We start from the raw sequence: 9685 nt of genomic DNA, 5'->3' as shown, positions 1-9685 counted from the left end.
GGTTGCTTAGCAGACGGATACGGATATTTTCCGGTAAGAAAAATTCTGGATACGGATACCCTTAAATGAATACGAATGCAAATTCGGAGGCGGATTTCGGTTATCCATTTATAGGACTAGAAATAATCCCCTCTCACCTTGTTTGTGTCCCACACACTACAATCATGATTTTTTGTTTGCTGCCCGTGTAGCCCTCATATCATGACATTTGGTGTTATGCAATGACACTGCCTTTCTAATCATAACCATTGAATTACTAAAGTGCCATATGTCACATCTAATGGCCGCACGTGAGATAGTCACGTGGCAGCAAACAAAGATTCTTACTAGAAACCAATTTTAAAGACTAACTTCTTATACTTCTTCAGAAGAATTGACCTAATGGCTCAAATCCACGCTGACTTATACTAAGCCTAAACAAGGCCTAAGCTCAAAATTTTGGACCGGTTAGGACTGGGTTAAGATAGGCCTAGGTTGAGTATTTGACCAGGTCCAGTTAACATGGCATTGTCCAACCAACTTGTAAGATATTTTTGGTGAATGAAGTTAGGGTAATAATATAGAATTATGAATTATTATTTCAATTTCATGATCAAGGTTAAGGTTGACTTTGTCCAACCAAATTTGGCCTAGTAGCATGACACTTGCAATCAAAGTCAAACTTGAGTTAGGATCAACCACCTTGTAAGATATTTTTGATGAATGAACGTAGGGTAATAATATAGACCTATGGATTATTATTTCAATTTTCATGATCAAGGTTAAGGTTGACTTGGTCGAACCAAACTTGGGCTAGTAGCATGATACTTGCGGTCAAGGTCAAACTTAAATATTTTTGGTGAATGAACTTAGGGTATTATTTGTAAAGATTTAAGGTCAAACTTGGGTTTTGGTCAAGTACCTTGTAAGATATTTTTGATGAATGAATGTAGGGTAATAATATAGAATCATGGATTATTATGCCCAAATATAACTTTCTTGGAATTTTGAGAATTTGTAACTTTTCTTAATAGGGGATGGGGACTATGACACATACCACGGGGAGACTCGAACCTTGGCGTAGTAGCATGAGGCTTGCGGTCAAGGTCAAACTTGGCGTGCAGCCCTACCTTGAGGTTATTATGTCCAAATATAATTTTCTTAGGAATTTGTAACTTTTCTTAATAGGGGATGGGGACTATGACACATACGGGAAGACTCCAACGTGTGACCTCTTCAATAAAAAGTGTAGATATTACCAAGTGAGCCGGTACCCTTTGATGGTGTATATCTTGGGAATTTGCTTTCTATGAATCATAATTAACATGTAGCTTCATGTAACTCCCTTTTTATTAGCTTAATATAATGTTGCATTCCTTTTTTGGAAAACATATCAATTGCACATAGAAAGACTTCTTTGCCCTTTTACATCATTTGCTAATCCATTTTGATTGCATATTTTAGAATATTTTCAATCTTAACAATTTTCATTAGTGATACAAGGGGACTAATTGAATGTATTTGTTTTTCAATACAAATTTTGGAATTACAAATGATATTAGTGTTAAATGTTTTATGTGAAAGGTTGAATTGTATTATTAATCTTTATTGACTTTTAATTTTGAATTCACACATATATATTTTTTTTTTTTTATATATACCTTTAAAGTAAATAAAAATTTATTAAAAATAGAAAGTATAAATGCCTATTCTCCTCTTTAGAGCATCACAACCTACTATTAATCTTTCATTAATTTGTTACTTTAAAGTCGTATTTAATTTTTAACTTTTAAATGAATAAAAAAATTATTATAAAAATACAAAATCTAAATATTTATCTCCTCCATAGAGTAACACCACTTGCTATGGTATCAATCTCATCAATGACAACGTTATCATGTTTGATGGAAGTACAAAAGGGAAAACTTATTCTTTCATTAGATTAATTAGAAATTAAGTTAAATATAACCCTATTATGTCATCATTTAAAAAGAATATACTAACGGGAGTGGACTAACTTGTATTTGAGCATAAAATAAAGGGGGTATGATTTATTTTATTTTTGGTAAGCATAGCAGGTGGTATGATATTCCTATAGAAGTGGGGGTGGGACACTATACTATGCTATGTAAAAAGCAGTGCATATGAAATTTTACACTCAAAAGTATTTTGGTTGAAAACTTTCTATATATATATAAAACAAATTTTCATCCTATCTAAAGACAATCCCCTTTTAAGATGTTTTATTATTAAAGCTTATAATTATTCTTATTTACTAGAAAAGTATGGGCATGTGCAGCAGATCCTAGATCCTCTATGTCAATATCAATTTTCCTAATTTTAAATAACACCATTGCCCCTTTTTTGTGTTATCCCATTCTACACGTCCATTACTATACATGCTATGCACTAGTTTATTGCATGCTGGTGATGCAACTATCCCCATCATTTCTTGTATACATCCAATTTAAGATTCTCAAATTGAGATGTCGAAAATAGGACCAAAAGAGCAAAGCTCATAAAGAGATGTACTAGTCTAGTATTTTGTTAATACAACTATATATGTGATATACATACAACATACTACTATGTCCTTGTGATAAACACTAGAGAGGATCCTTATTCCATTACATAGTGCTTAACAGGGGCTGCAATTGGCCCGGGTTGAGTTGTGCTTCTTAAAACCCAAACCTTGACTCTAAATACCCTATCTCAACAATATGTTAACCACAAAATGATAAGACAATGCATAATTTTATATTGTTGTCCTACTTTTACCAAAAATAATGAAATGGTAGGTTTGAGTTGGGTTGAGAGGGCTAGCCCTAGTCAGATGCTAAACCTTACCTGACACTAACCCTAATTAGGGCTACTCTAACCCCGACCCTGGCCCACTCTTAGGGCCAGAAATTTGAATGTGAAACCAACTCAAGTTCAAGGTGGGTTAAGGCAGGTTTGGCCATTCAAGGCCCCCCTAGTGCAGGATCTTGGCTCCATATGCATTCTGACTAAAATTCACAAATTTGTTTTTTCTCCACTTTATAGGTATCGGGTCAAGCTTCCAACTTCTCCTTATAGGCACTTTGGTGGTGCTTTGGGTACTTTGGAAGAGGAAGCTTAGCAAACTCAAGGAGAAATTCTTCAAGCAAAATGGAGGTCTATTATTAAAGCAACAATTTTCTTTATATGAAGGACAAACTACAAAAAGTGCAAAAATTATTTCAGCAGGAAGAAATAAAGAAGGCAACTAACAATTACGCTGAGAGCCAGATCATTGGTAAAGGAGGCTATGGTATTGTGTACAAAGGAATTCTACCTAATAACAAAGTTGTTGCCATTAAGAAATCAAAATTAGTTGAGGAAAGCCAAGTTGAGCAATTCATAATTGAAGTGGTTATTCTCTCCCAAATCAATCACAAAAACATGGTGAAGCTGTTAGGTTGCTGCTTGGAGATAAAGGTTCCTTTGCTAGTGTATGAATTTGTTGCCAACAATACCTTATCCTATCATCTCCATGAAAAAGAGTGCAATTCATTGATTTCATGGGAAACTTGACTGAGGATGGCTACAAAGACAGCAAAGGTGCTTGCATATTTGCATTATGCGGCTTCACCACCTATCATTCATAGAGATTTTAAGTCTTCTTAACATTCTCTTGGATGATAACTTTACTGCAAAAGTTGCAAACTTTGGATCTTCCAAGTTGATTCCAATAGATAAAACTCAGTTGAGTTCATTAGTTCAAGCAACTTTGAGGTACTTGGATCCGGAGTGCTTCCACTCAAGTCAATTAACAAAAAAAGTGATGCCTATAGCTTTGGAGTGGTTCTTGTGGAACTATTAACTGGTAAGACAACACTTAGTTTTGATAGACCTGAAATGGAGAGGAATCTAGCTATGCATTTTGTTATTTCCATGAAGAATAGTGCTTGGGTGATTTTGGAAGGTCGAGTTTTGAGAGAGGGTAACAAAGAGCAAAAAAAAAAAAAAAAATAGTAATTGGAAATAGAAGATGAGGAGGTGGGGGAGGGAAAAAAAAAAAAAGAGGAAGTAGGAAGGGGGCTGGAGGATATTGGAAAAAATTTTTTGGGTTTTAGAAAACCATAAAGAGATGGAGTACTTGTTGCATGTTTATAGTCACAGCAATACCAAGAGTTATAATAGCTTGAGAGGTACAGTGATTATGCCATTGGATATTGATGGTCGATAATCATAAAATTTCTTAATTGTTGTAAGAGTATCTTCCCTTGTTTTATGTTGTGTGACATGAAAAGAATATATATATATATATATATATTACATTTAATCACTTTCATTTTTTTTCCGCTAAAAGGATCATTTGTATTAAAAAGCGAAAAGAAAAATTACAAACATACAATCAAAGAGTCATCCCTCAAACTCACAACATCAGTTGCTCCCAAATACACCCAATCTCACTGGATCCAACTCACATAATTTTAGATAACGAATCAAAATTTGAAAAGAACGACCGAAAGCCTCTAAATGAAGTTCACTCCTTGTCAATGTTGTCCAGGGTATATTAATAGCTAAAGAACCCCGTCTTGCCGCCCGATTTGCCAAGAAATCAGCCGCATGATTGTTTTCCCTATAACAATGCGAAATTTTTCAAGGACGACTTGCAAGAAAAAAATCAACACCTCTCCAGCGCTGCAAGAAAAACCATGGAATCTTCTTTTGCTGAATTAAAACCACAACTGCCACTGAATCGCATTCTATCCATAAACGTGAATATCTAACTTTACTACACATTCTATACCCTGCATCAGGGCGCCTCCATTTCAGCCTCAAAATTATTTTTGATACCTAAATAGGTGCTGAAATTTAACAGAACAGTTGATGATTCATCCCTAAACAAATCACCTACACTAGCCATACCAGGATTGCCCAACGAACAACCCTCAACATTTAACTTTACCCACCCTACAGAAAGAGAAACTCAAAAAACTTCTTGAGGAGGAAAAGTGTTCTTAATAGAAATTTCAGACTCATCGCTCGTGATTGAGCAAACACCACTAGAGAAACCTTTCTGCTAGCAAGAACATAATCATGACAACTGAGATCAAAGAAGATTTGACGCAAAACCCATTTAATCACTTTCATTATATTGCTAGTTCTTTCCTTGATATTGTTGGTACAACTCATAATCTGGCTTCAAGTTGCAATGATCTAACTCCAACCAAATGAACATTTAGTAACTCCAAACCCAAGCCACAAAATTTGGTCAAAAGCACAAGGCGCAAGAGACTGTTAATTTATTAAACTTCAAATGATTTAAAATTATAAAAGTATAGTAACTTTGATGGGAGAAAGACCCCTTGCTATTATGCACAGCTTCCATTGATAAAAACGACTGCACGAGTCTCATAACTCTGTTTTCTAGCATCGTTGATAGAGTTCAATCCAAGATGACCTGTGAGAAAACTTCCTAGACTTTCAGCTGCAGGGAGAGAAACCTTACTGAAATTTGTGACTGCTGCCATTCCATCTTTTTATGTATCCATGTTTATCATTCCTAAGGGGGCTTGTGATGAAATTACTAAGCTCATGCGAAAATTTTGGTGGAAGAATAACTCAGATAGAGGGGTCCTTTGGGTCAATTAGGATAAAGTTTTTCAAAATAAGTCATTAGGAGGACTAGGTTTCAAGGACATTCCTTCACAGAACTTGGCTCTACTAGCAAAGCAAGGTTGGAGAACTATCAAAAATCTGGGTAAAAGTTTTCAAAGGGAAATACTTCTCAGATGAATCCTTTCTCTCTATCAAAAGCTAATGCTCGAGCTCTTGGGCCTAGAAAAGTATTTTGGAAGAGAGAGACATGTTTCTAGGCTTAGGCACAGGATTGTATTGGAAAAACAGAACTTTTTTGGTGATGCTTAGCTTCCCTCCCCGGCCCACAGGCAGAATCCCCAACTCTTTATGCAATTCTCTTATGGACAAGGTCTCGGACATCATTCTCCCAAAGGAAACAATGGGGTAAACCTTTGCCAAAATGTCCCTTTCCTGTAGATGTTCAAAACATTTTAAAATTCCCCACGGCTATTTTAGAGTACGTTGGAGATGATTGGTACCAGTACCTTGCGAAAGATGGCAAGTTTTCTGTAAGTTCACTTACTTCTAAGCTTTTCACTCTATTTCTATTGCTTCAGAATCCTCTAATTCCGGGTGGAAATGTATTTGGAAACTTAAATCGTTCTCATAAGTTGTTCATTTGGAGATGTGCAATGAATGCTATATATAGCTGTTACTCAACAATTACATATCCAGAAACTCGCAGCTAACTTTTTGTGCACTCCTTGTAATAGTGCTAATTGCTGAAGAGTCAGTAGTGCACTCTCTGTTCTATTGCCCTTTTTGCTACCACTTGTTGGGCAGCATCTCCTCTTGGAGTTAACACAACAGATTTTTCCAGCAATGATTTCAAAGAGCGGTTGAACTATGTGCTTAATAGATTCAAAATGGTTCCAAATGAATCTAACTTGATATTATATGGTCTTCCTTGCTTTGGCAAGTTTTATAAAACCCGAAATAAGGTTGTGTATGACCATGTTGAACCTAATCTGAGGTCCACAACAATGAAGTTTCATGGTGCTGTTGAGGAGGGTCATTGTTTCCTTTCTATAGGCACACACTGAGCCCTAGGTCTCATTCCATTTCTTCCACACCCAACCAGGCTTCCAAGGGGTTTAAAATATGCATATACATATATAGATGGTGCTTGGAAAGCTGGTTCCGACCTCAGCAGCTGGGGTTTTTACATTGTGGACCCAAGAGGAAAATTGTTCTACGAGTCAATGCATTACTGGATGGGCTTCTTTTGCTATTGTAGAGACTGAAGTAATTAGGGTGTTCTCCTGTTTGCTACTACACTAGATTTCCAATCTATTTCTATTTTTCCAAACTGTTTAGCCATTGTGAATGCCTTGTCTAAATCTTGTTCTAAATTGGATTAGGCTTTGGCTGTTAGAAGACTCAATGGCTTTGATGAACATGTTTAGATCAGTTTAGATTTCTAGTTCATATTTCTTGCAGTTATAATGGTGATTCTCACCTATTAGCTAAGGGGCCCTTGCTTCTTTGGATTCAAAGCATTGTGGGGGTTCTTCCCTTTTCTGTGACTCTAATCCTGTATCCAACTTGAGGTTCCTCTTTTGGTCTTCACTTTAATAAATTTTGTTATCCCCCATGTGTATTTATCCCTTAAATATAAAAAATTCATGTGTTGTTATTGACCCTGCACTTGTGTAGACTCGTGGGTTTGAATATGCCTTATGGTATATTATGCAATCCCCTCATGCTTCTCGCACTCTTGGTCACCTATGAGCCAAGGTTTATTAAGCGGGACCCTACCAATGAAGGACCCCCACAATGAGATTTGTGTCCTCTCACGGGTTGGCTACCGGTCCTAAGCTCCCACAATTCCCTATCGCTGCCACGGGTCACTTGGACTTAATGCCCCAGTCGATAGGGTGTGATATGATGAGGTTTCCTAGCCAAACACTTCTAGAGAAGTCCTAAGTATGTCAGCCTATAATTACTGAAAGCACCAAGGGGCACCATAGGAATGCATCCCATGCCACCTTCACTAGTGTCCGAGACAGAAATGCCCAAGTGGCATACCCCATTCCACAATCACAACCTAAGCAATCACATTACAATATGATTTCAAACATAACATCATATCATAATCCATTCACATTCCAAACATCTACATTCTTAACAAATATGCATATCATCATTACTATAATATACTAAAATTACAGAGGCATATCTATAATGAATAAGTCCTAAAACAGTAATAATCATGCATTCAAGTTCTATTTACAAATATAGAAAGTAACTTTTGTTATTTGTAAGTGAACGTCCTCACCTTATGATCAACTTGAATCCTTCGAAGAATAGACCAAAAGATAGGTTCACACTTGCCAAAGAAACCCTAATAATACAATGATTTAATGTTAGGAGCAAACCCTAAAGGTTCGAAGATGAAGAGAGGTCAAAATAAGGGATTTTGCAGTCTCAGTACCCTTTGGTCGCTTGGCCTGGTTGCTTGAGGAGACCAAGCCAAGTCGCCAACGCTGTTGTGTATAGACAACAAATCATGAAATCAATCGAAAACTCATTGTTTCAGATCCAATCACTTCGACATTAACTAAAAAACTATGAAATAATATTAGGAGACTATCTAACATGATTTAGGCATCAATCATGGTCAAAGGAGTGAAAACCTAACGAGTCCTATATTAGGTTTCGTATGAAATCAAACCGCGGATTTCACGGATAGACTAGAGTGCCCCATTCATTCTAGGACTAAGAGGAAAGTGGAATAAGGCTTGAAAAGAACTTAGAATATGATCTCATATGGTTTGAAGGCCAGACAAATAAAAAGGAGTAAAATACAATAGATCTCATGCTAGGCTTTTATCGAAATCATACTGCAAAGTCCACGGAAGAGATAGAGTGAATGGAGATTCACTTAGAACTAAGAGAATGGAAGAATAGGTCATTACAGAAAGTTTAGACCTTGAAGAAGGTCTACAAAATAGGTAGAAACAAGAGAGAAAGAGAAACTAGAAAGAGTAGAATGAATGCTAACCTTTTAGAAGAAGAATCAACGGATGGAGACTTCGATGGATGCTTCCAAACCTTACTTCACCTTGGAGATGGTTCTCTAGAGAGTCTCTCAGGTTCTCTGATGGCTTTTTTAGAACATGACACATTTTAAAATGAAAAATACTTAAATAAGGCTTCAAAAACCTAACTTCCCAAAAAGTGACAATTCTGCCTCGGTACCTTTGGTCACTTGGGTTGGTCGCTTAAGAAGACCAAGGCAATCGACTAACCCGATTTTCCAGAACCTTCTAGTTGTGTCATTACTTTACTCTTTGCCCACCTACCAAGTCCATCATCATTCAAGTTAATCCTTCTTCAAAATCCAACAAGGTTCCCCACTTAGTGTCATCTTTATCAACTTCTATTGGTTAAAAATCAAATCCAATGGTTTCAGTTCGGATGGCCCATAGTTGCCTTCTAACAACACTTCGAGTTTTCTGACCTACTATGTGGGTTTCTAGATTAGGGTTTTGCAGCATTTCACAAGCAGCATATGCATGATATAGTTATGGTGATGATACTCAACCATATGGCTCATATAGCCATTTCAATCCAATGGATAGCTTGTCGGGAGCGATGGGTTCCATAAGCTTGGAGGAGTCCGTAAGATCCACATCTGCTTATGGCTATGGGGCTTATGGTTATGGTGTTCCTCCCGCTCATTGACTCGATGGTACATGCCCTTCTTCCAGGAGTTCGCACTTCTATGGGTACGATGATGGATCATCCATAAGCTTGGATGATTTTAGAGGCTCCACATGGACCACATCTACTTATGGGTGTCATGATGGTTGGGGTCATCATCATCAGGGTGTCTTGATTATCTCTTCCAGTGGCTTAAGGACAACCAGTATTTTGGAGGTAGTATATGAATACAGTATGCCACCAGACCCACCATCATATGCAGCACTACCATCACCACCACACCCAATAGGATCTCTTGACTCTCTTCCATATCTCTATTCACATTACCCTCCTGATGGGAGTAGCTTTGCATCAAAAGATGACACCAATTATAAAAATCTAGTTTCTCTATACCTCAATAACCATCAGCATAAAATGTCATGGAGTGATT

The sequence above is a fragment of the Hakea prostrata genome, chromosome 2 (genome assembly GCF_041222555.1).
Source record: "Hakea prostrata isolate BN-2017 chromosome 2, UWA_Hpros_2, whole genome shotgun sequence".
Lineage (NCBI taxonomy): Eukaryota > Viridiplantae > Streptophyta > Magnoliopsida > Proteales > Proteaceae > Hakea > Hakea prostrata.
This window is presented reverse-complemented; position numbering follows the sequence as displayed.